Source organism: Lasioglossum baleicum, chromosome 12 (assembly GCF_051020765.1).
Source record: "Lasioglossum baleicum chromosome 12, iyLasBale1, whole genome shotgun sequence".
Lineage (NCBI taxonomy): Eukaryota > Metazoa > Arthropoda > Insecta > Hymenoptera > Halictidae > Lasioglossum > Lasioglossum baleicum.
The window spans coordinates 14432260-14450131 of record NC_134940.1 but is presented as its reverse complement, the minus strand read 5'-3'; the positions used below and the strand labels follow the sequence as shown (position 1 = coordinate 14450131).

At 38.5% G+C, this 17872-nt stretch overlaps 1 protein-coding gene and 1 long non-coding RNA gene across 7 annotated transcripts in view; both read right to left on the bottom strand.

Annotated features, from left to right (window-relative positions):
- The window catches only part of Cad87a (cadherin 87A), a 295629-nt gene that overhangs the window by 148608 nt on the left and 129149 nt on the right, over positions 1-17872 (bottom strand). The gene's annotated exons all lie outside the window — the stretch shown is intronic.
- LOC143213949 (uncharacterized) overlaps positions 24-17872 on the bottom strand; it is a 35647-nt gene continuing 17798 nt past the window's right edge. For both annotated transcript variants that reach the window (XR_013010070.1, XR_013010071.1), the window contains exon 2: positions 24-17864. This is a non-coding gene — a long non-coding RNA (uncharacterized LOC143213949). The remainder of the gene's footprint in view (positions 17865-17872) is intronic.

Here is a 17872-nt window from a genome sequence, read left to right as displayed (position 1 = left end):
ATAAGTCTATGAATAAATATCTGAATTTTAGCTTTCAATTTTAATTTACAAACGGTACGAACTTTCGTTCCAACCCAATAGAATAACGATGACGACCGTAAACTTTAATCGCGCGACAGATTCTCAATATTATTGCTTTCTCTTGATTTTAAAATAGGCCCGGGCTACTTCTTCTCCGCTGTAGCTTCAGAACTATTTCATATTGCCCCTACAGTGTCCTTACCGTCCCCTTCCTAATCTCCCCAACCCCCTCCTACACTCCAGAGGCCTTTGGTGGGGAGGGTCCAAGAGTAGGGAGAGGAGTCTGCGGATCCCGAGCCGCAAGTTGCGCAGGCCTGTTTCAAAAGACGTTCTAAAGATGAGGAAGCTTATTTCGACAACAGGGGCATACAATAATTAATAATTTTCAGCTTGTAATTTTCCTACATTTATGCAGATCATGCTGAAACATAATATTCGAACATCGATTTGTTTTTTGTACCCACCAGAATATTTCCATTATTTTCTCGCACTAGATATACGAGTGGCTAAAAACTTTTATTAAATGGCGGTATACACAGCAAGTTTATCGAGGTCTCGTTTTGCACTAGAAAACACAAAACAAAAGCCATTCTGCACCGTCCAAATAAATTGACGCTCGATTTAACAATCCCGACTACTCATTCGCGCAAACGAACTTAATTATCCGGCGGTTTCGTCTGCGTTTAGGTTGAGGTTCGAATTCTGCGGCCGTGAAGAATGATACGAGTGGCTGGCCAACCACCGACACCCTCCGCGCGACGCCTGTTAATTAGAAAACTTTCATTTCAGCCGGCTTAATTGACCGTGACGCACTCCCCGCAAACTGCTGTTTAGAACTGTCTTCTCACCCTTCTTTTTAGAAGTCCTTTGTCCTCTTATTTCTAGGATCATGCTTATCCCTTCTCCTACGTGTGCTCGACAATCCAGATGGAGTTTCCTCTGCGATAGGGGAGACTTTATCGTAATTAGACAGCGGATTTTATGCACTTATGACGAAAATGAGAAGGTGTAATTGAAAACAGTGAAAACATTCGAAGAATTTAAGAATACTGTTGTGTATCATTTTCAATCTATCAAACGTATCAACGAAGAAAATTACTTTCTACCTCACTTCAGTTTGTTGCAATTATAAGTGAAGCAGGAGAAAGATAAAGGCAAATTCAATTTGAGCAAACTTCATCCTATTAGGTGGCTCATTTGTCCGAATTTAAGCCGTCAAATATGTTATTGATGTCAGTATTAAAGCAAAGACTCAAAGGAATATCTAGCAATTTTTTCAGACTTTTTGAAAATCAAAAGCAGTATAAAAAATAGCTCTTGACATTAGTAGATTCGTTTTTCCAGGATTGCAAGGGTGCGGGATGCGCCTTCTCATATCTCAATAATGCAAAGATGGGGTTTTTCAGTAGTCAAAAGTGCTGGATAAAGATCAATCTTGGCCGCGATCGCCCTCAAAGGCCCTATTATTACGTTTCCGAGGCGTAATTTGCATTATTCGGCATCTAGCTATTTTCATAAAGCCGCGACAGCTACATACTGCCGAATAATGCAAATTACGCCTCGTAAACGTAAAAATATTACTTTTGAAAACGGTTGCGGCCTCGATTAATATTTTATCTAGTATTTTTGACTCCTGAAAAGCTCCATCTTTGCATTATTGAGAAATGGAGCGCGCATCCCGCACTTTTGCAATCCTGGAAACGACTCTACCACCTTAACATGGAATAGAACCATTTAGCATGTTAAAGATGGACATAGGTTCTGTTCCATGCTGAAAGGGGTATGATTCATCTCTGTTGCGACCAGTGTCGCCAGAATTTTCCCTTTCCACTATCCCATTCCATGAGCATACTCCAACGTCCCCCACTACGTACTAATCTGGTTATCAGAGAAGGGGTAAACTGTATTCCCCTTGATTTCCTCGATCTGGCAACACTGCTAGCACTGCTCTACGCACTTGTCCATAGGTACACTGAACTGCAAATCAAGAGCTTTTAAAACGCCATTTTCACCGCGAAACTGAAGCTGAAAGAGACTGATTAAAGAATAGACTGCAATACAATACCCAAGAGTCTACCTGAAAAGCTGCAAGAATTCATTATGCAGAGAATGAATAATTATAATCCATATTATAATAATTTATATTATAAGGTACATATCGCAAGTCGGCAATTAATATGCGAGCACCGTGAAAGGCAAACGAGGATGAAAATGTGTTAGTAAGTTGGTATGTATAATTTATACGAAACAGAACGAGACGACGCACCGATTCTTTCATTCGAGAATTTATTCGACCGGAAGTACTGCTCCGGTGGTGGGTAATTAGCGACCACTTCGAATTTTCCCTCAGTTTTCAACGAGAAAAAGCTGACTGAACTTTAACTTACTGTGCAAAATCGTTTATATATACTCGATCAAAGGCTGGAAATTAATACAGGAATATTTGCGAAAGTGCGCGCATTCATTTCGAGGTAATTTAATTCCCGAAAATACAGAGAACGGCGAAGGCAATTCAGAAGTGGTTTGAAATATTTTAGGCGGTGAATTTGTGACTCTATTTAGTGAGAGTGCGAGAGGTACGAACACTCAATTTTTGGTCATCGTTAAAATCATATTTTATTACGTACACGGAAAAGCATAAAATCTTGCAAAACATTACGTGGAATGTTCCACAAGTTAAATGAACAAGTTAAATTAATTTCCGATTACAATTCATGCAATTCTGTGAACCGTATTAAATCTAAATGTTGACTGAGGAAAACCGCTTCGTGATAGATTTAAGAAGACATTATTTCAACTGGCAAATACTGATCGTCCATCAGGAAATGGCTGTGTGAAACTTGTACCACGTGATATCCCTACTCCGAGCTACACGTCTTCCGCTATTGGCCGAATCGAAAGAGTGGGGTCAAGCAGAACCCTGAGATGATAATAAATTTTTCATTGCGGTATAAGCTCTCTCAACAATTTTTTCAAAAATTAATTTAACATAATCTGTCCATTTTTCATTTCATTTTAACATAACTTCGAACCATTTTTCTCGGAATGGAAGATTAAAAAAATAAATTAGAAAAACTACATCAACGTGCTCCACCGGTGGTAATAATAAAAAAAAACATCTCCATAAGAAAACATCGCCGGAATAAATAAAAGGGCGAAATTATCATCTCTTCACACTATTTACTTTGCTGCTGTAGAAACGAAAAATATTGAATATATAACTAGACTGCGGAATTTTATGCAAAATAAAAAATGTTCGCATTGGTTCAAAGACAGAGACGCCAAATAAAAATTTAAAAGTTGAAACTAATATTGTACACTGATGTTCTTAAATCTTTTTAACCCCTTGCACTCTCGGAGCTATTCTAATTCGAAAACCAAATTTTTCTACCGCCCTGAAATATTTTCATTTCGTATGATTTTCTTAATTTGATCGATATAAAACTGATATAATACCTCGTACAATACTTTCAGCAGTTTCTTAAAATAATTTATTGAATAAATGAATGATAACATGATAAAATGAAACAAATTTAATAATGCAACAAATATTTTGGATAATGGTATAAGAATTATTAAAAAGGGTTAATATTACATTTACGTCTACTGTTTTAATTTATACGTAGCCGTTTTTATCATAAATGCGTAAAATCCTCAGTCTAATAATAACTATCTACGGCTGCGTAAATTCCATCGGAAGAACCAGTTAACTAACGAACCTTGAACATCTAACCAAAAATGTAGTACCATTAATACATAGTGTCCAGGTACATAATTTCGTTATATCAACCCGCTCCTGTATCAACTTGCCTCCGGTCTCCCCTAGCTGCCCCTTTTTCGCCCCGGTTAAAGCAAATCTGCATAGCGGAAACACGTTAACCGTTGACAGCGGGGCAAAACATGCTGAGTTTTAAAAGCAGATTCAAAACGTTCGGTCCGTTCAACGCGAGCAAAGTTGCGGAGCATTCAACCGCAATTCATATTTCACACCCCTTGCTTTTTCTTTCTGCTGTTTAACACTGGCCGCATGTTCAGACCAATTTCAAATTTGACAAGCTACACGAATGCAACACCAAACAAACGTTTATTTTATCCATATTTTTTTTATTCCATGTTGAAAACAATACACCAGATCCTGATCGCTACACGCATAGCAAAATATTTTTATATTTGACTCTATAGTGTTCGGATCTCGGTCAAAAAATCTGTGTTTGCTAAACAAATTCAGTTTTGTAATTGCTAGAGTGCGGATCTTTATGCATTTATAGGAAAATTGAGAAGATGAAGTTCAAAATTGTCGAGAAATTTTAGAAATTGACGAATCTATTCATTAAATGATTGAAGGAGTAACATTGAATTTAGTTTCTATTTCTTCCAATCGATGCAGACAATATTTATTTTGCATAAAGATCCGCAGTCTAGTAATTACACACAAGAGTACGATATTATACGGGGGTCAATCATATACCGTGGCGAGATGACAAGAAGATCCTATGATCATCTGACCACAGTACAGGTGTCTCAATATCGAGTTCCTTGAAAGATGCGGTTCCCGAGGTCATTCGAAGTGACATTTTCCTATACGAAAATGTCTGCCTCGGCTTTGTTAAGGAGTTATTAACGGAAAACCGGGAATCCGGCTCGATGGTAGGTTCCGCTGAGCGTAGCGTTGGGCCGCGCCGCGGTGAAGTAGTGAACAAGAGAACGAGCAGAAACTTTATTTAATTAAAACTCACTTATTCAGCCCTAACAATTGCAATATCACTTGTATTGGAGCGCAAATCGCAACAATCAGGTAATGCAATCACTGCAAATTTAATGCACTTGTAGCAAAACTGAGTAGGTGTATTTCGAACCAGTAGAGGAATTAAAATAATTTAAAAACACCAATGTATTTTATTACTTTCAGCATGTTCAACTGATTAACGTAAGAATCAAATATCTTTCTGGTTCCTGTCCCTTGCGGTAGCAGCAGCCAACTATTATTTAACATAAAAATCCACGATCTAGTGATTAGTTTAAATGTAACTAGAAGACGCGAAATTGCCTAGAAGACAAATTTGTCGCGGCTGAAGAGTCGAGACTTCGATCCTTGAACGGTCTGTTTTTACGGATGATGGTTTTTGCCAGTACCAGCATCACTTGGTGGTGGGTTAGACGCCGCAACCTTTCAGGGGTGTAGGTTAATGCCTCGGCACTCCATTAAGCGGCTATAGGCCTGTTTTGCTCAAATAAATGACGCAGACTGGTTCAACAGCTTGATAACCGTCAGGTTAACCGATATTTTTTGTACGACTATTTGAACCAGCTGCTTTGGTAGCTGTTCACAAAGCCTCATTACTTCCTTCAGTCCTAACTACAGAATTATGTAAACATTATTACAACGAAACGAGTCACATCGGACAGAAATGATTTAGTTTTCGAAATACATATTGGGTTGGCAAGAAAGTAGTTTCGGTATTTTAAGGTGCAACAAAAACCCAATTTTTTTTGTTCGATGATCTTTTGCCATCTTTCTGGTAGCTTCACAATTCTGCGCTCACAAAAATTCTGCTCCTTATCGACCAAAAACTGATCCAAGTGCGATTTCAGGTCATCATCATATTAGTGAAAGTTTATAGCTTGAAGTAATAGTAATTATTAATGTAATTATTATTATTAGTTAGTGAACTGAATACGACAAACCAAAAGAAACAAGACACGTAGCATTTGTACTTTATTTCACTCGGAGCAGTGATTTCGCAAGCTGTCCAAACTTCAAATTTCAAATGTTTAAGCATTAAGTGATTTGATAACGCGCGATGCGGGCGCTAGTTCATAATAAAACCAAAAGAAACAAGACATAGCTTTTGTAATTTATTTCACTGTCAGAGCAGTGATTTCACGAGCTGTCCAAACTTCAAATTTCAAATGTTTAAGCATTAAATGATTTGATAACGCGCGATGCGGGCTAGTTTATAATAACGTAGTTGAATAAACTATGCTAATTTCAGCGATATTTGATTATGAATTATATGTACAGGCACATCACGCATATACATATTAACCGAAATATCTGGCTTCGCTCGTGTATACAACCTCTGCCAAAAGGTTTCCTATCGCGCACGTGAATGCGAAATTTGCTGAAATCATTCATATTTTAGAACTATATGAAAAATTAACGAGCGCTTAGTATAGCTTGTAATTTCAGTAATCGTGAAAGCAGAACATGGAAACCAGTCATTTTCACTGGTAATTCTAGGATACAATACAAATTTCGATCGTTGACCTTACTTGTCGATTCATCTTCTTACCTGACAATATTGTGCGCGATTCATTTTATAATTTATGAATCGATGGCTGTGAAACGCGAGGCATGCTAATGATTACGTGCAATACAAAATTGGCGATCACGAGGTAAACTCGTGGTTCACTTGTTATGGCGGAATTTATCGGTACGGGGAAATCGATCATAATATGGTCTGATGATTGTTTGTCGCAGCGTATACAGTCCCGTCCAGACTGACAGACAATTGTCCTCAGACGATGTTGTCATCGTAGACGGTTACTGATTATGTCTACCATAAACGATTAACTGAGCATTCACCCTTTATGTCAATTTCAGTCTCAATTTAAGCATATAAATTAACCCCTTGACGTATTTTAACGAGCCACGCTCGTCATGAAGATTTTAAACAGAGTCTAACTAATATGAGTGTTACGCCTTTCCTTTTAAATGTAATAAAATATTTAAGCATTAAAATAAATGTAGCCATACAAAAAATATAAATTTTCTCCTCTTTTCTACGACATTTTTCGGGACAAAGACGTTTTAATCACTGTCACTGTAAAGAAAATTATACGGCAAGGTGTTAACGTAACGTTCAAGGTTGGAGAAAATTGAATAGAAGTCTTTTTCTTTAATTGATCGTCAACTTCGATGAATTTCAATGCACGAATACTAACGCAACAACTACGTGAACGGTGCAGCAGAGCTTTATCTTTTTCAGGAGGAAGCTTCTACGGAGACGTCCGAATTATTTATAGTCCAGTCAATGAACACAATTTTTAACTTCGGGACTTTGTTTGGACTAGTTAGGAGATAAATATACTAAAGCAGAAGCATCTAAAGCAGAAATATACTAAAAGTCCCGCTGTGCTGAAGAGTTAGCTAGTCAAATAAGGCAAGAAAACGTGAGGCAAAAATTTATTTTTCACAATTAGTGAACTTTGAGCGCAAATATCTCAGAAACTATGAGAGATAGCGAAAAACTGAATCAGATCAATCTTATGGCACATTTTGTCAGCTTTAATTTTGCATAGAATGGTCTTATCGCTAGGACGCACAGTTTCCGAGATATAAGCGGAAAACCGCATAGGTCACCTCCTAGGTGGGGACTTTTAGTATGTTTACCTCCTAACTAAACCAAACAAAGACCCAAAATTAAAAATTGTGTTCCTTCCATTTCCCTTTACAACTTTTCGTTGACTGGACCATTAGCGAATAATTGCATGATATTGTCAATGGCGTCGCAGAGTGGAGAAACATGTAAATCACGATCACCACGCTAAATCGATAAGGGGCAAATGAAGATACGGTGTGTTGCTTCAACAAGGCAGTTTATAGGCTACGTCAAGCCGGAGAACAGTGGCTCGAGCGGCTTTGCCATAAGCTGAAAGACTTAGGACTTGAGCCAACTGTTGCGGACCCTTGTCTTTACTACTCGAAGAAAGGTAATTTGATGATACGTTCGTTACGTTGAATTAATTCGAAAAATCAAAGATTCAAGATAAATCGGTTAATGTCTATTGCGGCGGACGTCGGCAACGTTGTTTTCTATTTTACCGACAACATTGATATCGATTAATTGTACATTTTGTCGAATAGTTTTGAACAGATTGCAAATGTTCATTCGTTTGTTCATCGTTCCTAATCGATGACTTTTTTTTTTATATAAATGAGATCTGAATAAACCTTTTCGAAAGTTACAAGTATTTGTAAATATAGAAATTATTCGAATTAGTAATAGTTATAAGTAGACAGCGGTTCTTTATGCAAAATAAAAATGTTTCGCATTGATTGTGGAAAGCAGGAATAACTCAAAAATTGATTTCATCCCTTCACGACTATGTTACATTAAAAGCAACACCACAACATTCTTGAATTTTTTTAAATCTCTCTTACCGTTTTATATTTCAGCCAATCAATTTATGCATTTGTGGCTTACGAAATATGTTCAAAAAAGGCTAGAATATGAAATTCGATAAAATGTTGTATAATTTTCATTTCTTTTGAATGTACAAAGACTGTTCCCGTTAAAAATAAGATTTTATTTCATTCCACTTTCTCTTGAAATTTGTCGACAAATATCTAAATTTCGGTGAAATTGTTTGAACACAATTTTATTTCAAACGCGTAAGTCGACGCAGCGGTGTTTAAACGCGCTTTCAGTGTTAGTTACGTGACGAAGGGACGTAACGTGTGGCCAATTTTATGGACAAAGATTCCACGCGGTGCGCAAAAAAAAAAGGAATGGTGGAAAAGAATGACGCCATTAAGGTAAGGCCATATTGTTGCTGCGCTTCTGTATTTTGCTGTTACTGCCAGAGTTCTGCGAGGGACGGGTGTGATCGAGCGGGCGCCACTTCTTGTCTGACTGTGATTCAATTCGGCCGATCCGATTTTATTCGAAGCCAGTGGCGTTTCACTTGTCCGATCCCGTCCGGAACTCTATTCCAGATACCTTGGATATCTAACCCGCCGAGACGGAAACGTTCGCCCGATTTTATCCGTAACTTCAGGCGGTGAAGCTCGGACCTCTCTTTTTTTTTCTTGTTTAAGGGCGGAGGGGAAATGCATGTTACGAAGGGGTAAGGTGGGAGAAAAACAAGTCTTAATCTGACGACACTGGCCACAGGAATCGTTCTGACCGTGAGACACACGCGGAATTCGTGATAAAAGATCAATCTAGGCCGCGAAGAGCTAAGGGTGCGTTCAATGCGCGCATCAGCAGCGCATCAGAGCGCACAGAATTCCCCAGATTCCCACCACTTCTCTCGCATCAACCGTGCATCAGCTACGAGAATTCAGAAGTGATGCGTTTGATACGTAGCCGATGCATTAGCGGTAGATTTGAAAAAAGCAGATGCAGGTAAAGCACATTATGAAACAAAGCACAATTTGTGAAGAAAGCAATGAAGTATTGACCTTGTTGCTTGACAAGGAAAGTGCTGTGAGGGCTACTCAACGTGTAAAATATATACAATCAATATATTTTTTACATAACATGTAATTATAAATAAATTAACTCCAAATCAAAATTTACAAAAATATCTTTCAATTCATCTTCGCTGTCACTGATATCGGTGGTATCATTCAAATCACTACAATTGTTCAATTCTTCTTTTGCAATGGCTTTATTTCACAAGTTTTGTCACCCATGTAAGCAGCCATTTTCGATTCGCATCAAATGCATGGAAAAGCGTTCCGTTTCCAAGCGCGCATCACGCGCATTAACGAAACGGAACGATGTCTGATGCGTGAAACGGAACGCACCCTAAGTTAGGGTGGATTTACAGTGGAGCAGCGAGGTGAGCTGTGCGGTGAAAAAAAAAGAAAAACAAAGAAAATACATATGTACTTTTTCATTAGTATGTGTCGAAATGTTGTCACGAATGTTGGTTTCTTTTCACCGCGCCGCTATCATCGATGCTCGCAGCTCCACTATAAATCCACCCTTAGCTTGCTGCACGTGGTACGCGTCAGCGTTAGTGAGAAGAGTGGGGGAAGCAAAGGCGGGCTTCGCTGCGCAGCTGGGCGAGGGGCGGAAGGGTAAGTGGCCTGGCGAGACTAGAATATGGTAACCCTGGCCGCGATCGCCCTCAAAAGTCCTATTTTTACGTCTACGAGGCGTAATTTGCATTATTTGAAAGCATACAGCAGCGCGTGTAGCTATTTTAATAATTATTCGAATAATGCAAATTACGCCTCGTAAACGTAAAAATAGAACTTTTGAGAACGATAGCGGCCTCGATTGATCCTTTATCTAGCGCTTATGATTACTGAAAAGCCCCATCTTTGCATTATCGAGAAATGAGGAGGCACATCCCACACCCTTGCAATCCTGGGAACGAGTCTACCTCCTTAAGCCCGTCATCACGGAGGTGATGACGAAAATAGACAAGGAGGAGATGAAGCTGGAACATGCAGCAGGTTCAGGCACCAGCTCAAGCAGGTCGTGGCAGCTAGTAGAGGCTACATCGAGTAAATCCATTCTACGTATTAAAGTCGATCGTGTCGCCAGATTGAGGAAATCGAGGGGAATACAGTTTACCCCCTCTCTGATGACCAGATTAATACGTGAGCAGTCTACGGACGTAATGGGGGATGTTGGAGTATGCTCATGGTGCTGGAATGGCATAGTGGAAGGGGAAAAAGAGGAGAGGTAAAACCGACCAGTTTTGGTCGTTCCTGGCGACACTGATCAAAGAATACATCGACAATGTTCCTCGAATTTCAACTGTTTTTCTTTATCCAATGACTTCTCCGGTATTACCTCGACGCGTTCAATCTATCGAAACAAGAGAGGTACTCCGAGCTCTAATTTAGGCATGGAAAGTTCCGAGTGTGTCGCGCGCCTCAATAGCACTTAACGAGTTATAAACCCGTGTAGACTGGTGACACAGCTGCGAGCGACTGATGTCGTTTTAGGGATCTTCCATTAAGCCTTCAAAACGTGTGTCCAGTGCCGCAGCGTCTCATACCGCCACTCTGAAGATGATGGACATTGCCGTGCCCATGAATTTGTTAGAGCGACTAGCCACAGCGCGGGATCTAATTCGTCACACGTGTTTACACTTGAATAACACATTTGTGTATTTTACTACGAAGCAAATTATACTGCATAGTTAAAATTGTAGAAAATACATGCGCAAAACTTCAATGCAACACAGTTGTCTGTTTAAATCGTTATAAAAATTTCCGAACAAGGCTCACAAAATGATGCTTTAGGGCAGGGGTCGGCAAACTTCTTTTGGGAAGGGCCAATTCGTAAAACTTTTGTAATTCTACTCATGGAGCAACAGAAAAAAGAAACTAGTTCAAAATTTTGTGTTAGAAATTGATATGTTCACATAATGTTTCTTATTTTACGCAATTTTACTTGTTTTTTATGTTTTCGTGTTCATTAACCACGCGGCAGTGTGTTGTTGGGCAATAAGTAAATTCATTTAAATAAAAATTTTAAAAGGATTCAAGGATATTCGAATAAAAAACAGAAATAATTATTTATTATACTCGAGCAAGTCTAGATGAATTATCTAAAATAAGAAAGTTAATTGTCATTTACAAACACAATTTCAATTATTATTTGTATTGACAAATAATAAATTGAATTGTATTTTTTTTCTAGAAAAGGTTGCTACAGCAGACAAAAAACGCGCACGTGTTCATCGTATACAAAATACAAGAAATAAGAGAAGACCAAAAACTATTTACTTGATTTCCACCTCAATCCAGCTAATAAATAATCGTTTATCTGCAAATAAGAATTAATAAATAGACCACTTTTGGAATTATTTAAATTACTTTTATCTAAGTAAAAAGTTCACTTATTATTTGCAATTAAAATCACACGTTTATTTATTATTTAAAATCAAATTTGCCCAACACTGCCTCGCAGGCCATAGTTTGCCGACCCCGGCTTTAGGGTATTCTAAACCTGAAGACCAGTGTCGCCAGATCAAGACTTCCCCTTCTACGACGCTATTCTCCACGCTTCCTGCCACGTGACCAACCCGATGCTGGCAGAGAGGGGGTAACTTTTTCCCCTCGATTCGTGTCCCTCCCCTCATCAGGCAACACTGCAGAGCCACTTTAATTTCGCACGGCACAGTGTACTATACAAATAAAAACAGATAATGCGAACAGAAGATAGCCAATAATCGAAATTACAGTGCTCTAGAAGTTAGAAGCAAGGGAACTCGAAGGCCCTGGAGCGTCCAGCGCCGGATAAAACCGAGCGAGTGCGGATAAACGCCGCCGGAGCCGTTCAGACGATTCGGATAAACAGCTCGGCTCCGTTCGGGCGATTCGGATAAACACCTAACCTAAACCGTTCGGGCGGGTTCGCAGGGATAAAAATTTCCGGGTCTCGATCTGATTCGGCTTCGAATCGGGCGGTGCGGGTAACGCCGATAAGACGGTCGGATAAATTCGGCGGTGCTCTCTCGCCGCTTTTAACCCGTCCGTGGCAGAACTCTGATTATTATTAGACCAGATATTCCCGATACCGACGACGTATTAGTTCAACGACTACTACGGAGAAACTCATTGGACTACTGCCAAAAGGATTCTCGGATATTTAAAGGATACCTTAAATTATGGCGTTGTTTACAGCGAATCCGACGCGACAGCCACGCGAAAATGTATGGGGGCGCCATGCGCCACCGTCGACTGTGGTCGATGTAGAGGTGATGGACGATCGAGCACGACACGTGCAGTAACTTGATCGCGAGGACCAATTGATTGGAAATCTATTATACAAAGCAGTTTCGTTGCCATCCGCAGGAGCGGAGTACATCGCACTGCAGCATCTGGTGGAAGGCGGACTTGAATCGTCGGAATGTCCTCCGGAATTCAACATTAAATGCCTGTTGAAAAATGGCTCGTTGGTGGCGATTTATATCGTTCATTCGTAAGTAGACTGCGGATTTGATGCATTTATGACAGAAATGGATATGTACAATTTAAAACAGTGGAGGTGTTAAAAAGATTACCACCAGTGTATCAGTTTCACCTTAATAAGATGATTAGAAGAAGAATGAATTTGTTAATTGGCTCCTGTGTCTTGCAATCAATGCAAACATTTTCTATATTGCATGGAGATCCGCAGTCTATTCATAAGAAAAGAAATATTCATAAGATAAGGCAAGAAAAGGAAACTGTAAAGGAATTATTGTATATCACCAACTTGGAAATGTAAAATAATCTGTTGTTATTTAGATACTGGGTTAATAGTACTTATACCGCAATTTATATATTTTTATTATTATACTTTTTTAGAAATATGTTTTGAGTGACTTTTATTATGAATGAACAATATCATCACGTTACAAGAAAAGTTTCATCCGTTGTTAATGGCCAATGAACTATAAAGAAATCTTGGTGATATATAAATAAATTTTTACTATTGTTTTTCACAATTCCGACCAAATGCATCTTTCTCAACATATTTTTTAGACGTCATGTACTAAACTAATTCTTCTAGCCTTACAGAGAAATTGAAGTCGTTTGGTCCATTCATAAAAAAGTTGTTCTGATTTAAAGTGTGTTGAATCAGTTATGCTCGTTGGTGTACTAATCCAGTCGCCAGGTCGAAAAAAGGGCGTCTACCTGGAAAGAAGTACTCCGAACTTAATGAAATTTTGACACGTCATTTGGGGGTACTCTGGGGAGTCGAATCTGAGTTTTTTCGACCTCAAGGACCCTGTGCTAACTTTGGGAGGGGGAAAAAACCACAATTTTTGTTACCTGTTTTTGGTATTTCGTCTATATCTCAAAAACTATGGGTCCTACGAACTTTTCCTTTTTATTTTTGAAAAGAGCATTAAATTTCACTCATCCAACGTATTTTTTGACCCAATAGGTACCGAGAGACAGGTGTTAAAAATTAGGAGACGTTTCTCAAAATGTCGATCGAGGTCACTTTTGCACAAAACATTTTAACAGATCTTCGCCGATAAATTCTTGACGCCCTGTGCAAGTAAGTATTCTAGAAATTAGACTACTACAATACTGTCTACGCGAGGGATGAAAACTTCTACGTAAATACCGTGCAACGCGAATCGGTCGAAATTCCAACCGGGCACTATTCGGTAGCCTATTCACAGAGATGCTTGCAATTATCGAAATCCTAATTTGCATAGCCTGGCCTGTCAGAAGTCAAAACAATGTGCAGACGATGATACAGATACAGAGAAAGGTCTATCATGCCCGCGGCTGACATTTGTCCTATAGATAACCGGCTTCCGTTTTGAGCATTTCCTGCCACTCAACGCATGATGCATAATCCGCCACGAAACAGAGTCCTATTTTCCTGCAGATAGAGATGCCGAAACGAATACATCCTTACAAGCGAGGATTTCTATCTCTATCAAGACGGAAACATTTGGTTTCCGCGTCAGGCGGATATACGGGGTGTCAATAAACGAATGGATTCACCTTTGGGAAAGAAATCCTTGTGGCCAGAGTAGCCAAATTGAGATTTGTGTCTCCCCACTCTACCTTCGTCTTCTACGACGCTATTCCCCTACTCCACGGCCTGGTCACGTGACGCGATCCGTTGGCGTCACGTGATTAACACTGAACCTAACGAGCCTTAAATTAGTAATTGGTACATGTTCCCTTATAAAAATTACAAGACTGATTTTATTTAGACTTTGTTGTTCATACAATCAATTCTTATAAAATCATTTTTATTATTTCAATAATTGTAAAATAATCAGAGACCATAACTGTCATAACCAAAAAGAAAGAAAGTCATGGAATAACAAGTATTTCATCGACTTAAATCGTATTGGTTACAAATAAGGATTATAAGTAACCGAACATTTTTTCCAGAAATTATTGATATTATTGATAACTGCTTTGACCAATCAAAACAGTTTTTCTTCATCGACAACAGTTATCGAAGAGGATCCAATTTTTTTGACACTAATAACTGTTACTTGTAATCAGAATAACAATCGATATTTTTTAATCATTTTGTTCTTCGAATTTTTTCTTTATATTTCGTGTTGATTATCTTAAATGTCAATAATAATCAACTTTTTATTAATGATTTTTATCGTATACAATTTTAGAATAACTGTTATTTTTGGTTCCTGAAAATAATAAATCTGGAACCGGTCATTTCGACCGGTGATGGTAGGTTTAGTCAATTTAGTGTTAATCCGGTGTTGGCAGAGAAAGGATAACTCTTTCTCCTCAATTTGTGCTCCCTCCCCTCATCTGGCGACTCTGCGTGTGGTTAAATCAGTGGATACATGCATTGCATATATATTAAGAAATTTATTAATTTATTTACAAAAAGATATAAATTAGACGTGTATTATATACAGAGTGAGTGATTTAATTGTACTACTTTTTGTACTCGTGAACTTTCTGTTTTATAAAAAAATGTTCCAAACGAAAATTGTTTCATACCAAACGGGGCATATATGCAACTTGATAATTAATTTTTTAATATCTCTGACTGTTCTCTTGGAATTTACTACGAGAAAGAAAATTCTGCATTCTTCACAAGCCGTGATTGCACCCCGAGAACCCTTATTATGGCGCGAATTAAAACTAGGTTTGCGTTACGAATAAATTACTCTGCTTACACACAAAGTTCCATGATTTTCTGAATTTCTAGATTTCCCAAGTTCGGAGTTGCACAACTCTCGGTTCCCTCGTTACTTCATTTAAATTACTGTATTGTCTTCCATCCGCATATACTATTTTATATTCATACTATTTACAATATAAAATGTTGCAACAAATTATTTGTTAAAAATCATTGCAATAATCTCAAATTAGACAACTGTATTTTTCAAATTGTTCTGACGAGCTGAAGTAAAAAAGCTGCAGAATTAATGTTTACGATTTTTATTCACAACATCTGTCAATTACACAATTCTATAACTTTCATTTTATAAGTTGACCAATGGTCACGCTGCGTGAGTATTAATTTTATAAGTCGTATGCAGACGGCAGGCAAGTTTAAATACCAAAAAGGAGTACGGCCTTCTGAAGCGGGAATGCTCTAGGGTAGGTAGCGATTCAGTGTTCAACACTTCACAGAGAATACTTAATGAGAATCTAAAATAGGACGAGGTCAAATGTGTAAATTAAGTAAGATGGAAAGTAGAAATAGAAGTACTTTACGTTGCAAATCATTTTAAGTAGATACGAGTGAATTTAAATAATTTCCACAGTTAATATTGAACTTCTACTATTTCAGCTGTACATGTGTATTTTGAAGTATAAGATATAAAAACAATTATGTATTTATAATTCTAATAATTTACATTTTGTTTTTTAACATTTTGTTCTTATGTATACATATAGAAAATTATATGAATAAAGATACTAAAAACTAAATGTTGCACAGTTTCAGAATTATACATCTTACAACGATACTAATTTTTTATGAGAATCTATACTTTTTCACGAATGAAATTTAAAACAATATTTTCCACTTTAAACTTTGTTGCTCATTGCGACGTTGACTGATTTCGGTGGAATATTCAGATATAATAATTGATGCAGATCTACGAAATGTGTTTTTTAAATTGTCAATATAGACCCACATTAAGAAATACACATTTTAGCATTTTCTCTGGAACTACGACAAATTGCAATTTTTTTCAACATCTTTCTCGCGTCATGTAGTAAATCAATTGTTCTAATTTCTGAATAAAAATCCAGGTTGTATAGTCCGATATTAAAAACGGCATCGTTCTTTCAAAAACTTTGAATATTAATGGGAGTATGTTAGAGTTTAATACAGAATCAACAGATTAAGACTTGCGTCCCGACTCCCGACTCTACCTTCCCCTTCTACGACGCTATTCCCCCGGTCACGTGACGCGTTTCATCTTTGTCGTTGCGTCCGGTATTGGTCTAACATTCTTTCTTCAAATACTTCATAGATGTCCATCACAGATGAAACATCCTGTACATAGGATCCAATAGCTCGGGGGGATAAGAAGATACAAACACGAACCAGGTAATATCGTATCCAGCATAGTTGTAGCAGTCCTTTTTCCGCGCGATGAAACCGTCCGATGTCAAGTTTGAGACATGGCAGGAAGAAATAACAAATATCTGCTGAATCTGACATATTCGTAGAGGACATCAACTTGTATCGTACCTTGGAATCCTATTCTGGATAATCGAGGTTCCACTAAACCGTGGATGAAACAAGTGAATATGATCTCAACCTTGTCACGTTTGGTATCAGTTTAATCAGGAATGAGCCACGTACATGTTCGTAAAAGCATCATTAAAAAATTATTAGAAACCGAAAAGTTATTGATTAAACCAAGCATACAAAATGCACAGAAATACCACCATCCATCATTGAAGAGTATCTCGGTAATTATTCGTCTATAACCCCGTATATATCTTGATAGTTTTTTATTCTGCATTTAATATTCTTTCGATTGGAACAGCAGAAAATTAATGATCATATTATTGCAATACTCTATTATAAGTTAGATAGTACAGTTAAGTGACACGTTCTGTATAACTGATTAATAAAATTGTTTACTTTACAATGGCCTGGGGAACTTGCGGCTCGCGAGCCGCAGACTCCTCTCACTACTCCCGGGACCTCCACACCAAACTCCTCTCCCTACTTTTAGGCCTCACCACCTCAAACTCCTCTCCCTATTCCTGGGTCTTCCCCACCAAACTCCTCTCCCTACTTCTGGGTCCTCTCCTCCAAACTGCTCTCCCTACTTCTGGTTCCTCCCCACCAAACTCCTCTCTCTACTCCTGGGACCACCACACCAAACTCCTCTCCCTACTCCTACGTCTTCCACATCAAACACCTCTCCCTACTTTTAGGCCTCACCACCTCAAACTCCTCTCCCTACTTTTAGGCCTCACCACCTCAAACTCCTCTCCCTATTCCTGGGTCTTCCCCACCAAACTCCTCTCCCTACTTCTGGGTCCTCTCCTCCAAACTGCTCTCCCTACTTCTGGTTCCTCCCCACCAAACTCCTCTCTCTACTCCTGGGACCACCACACCAAACTCCTCTCCCTACTCCTACGTCTTCCACATCAAACACCTCTCCCTACTTTTAGGCCTCACCACCTCAAACT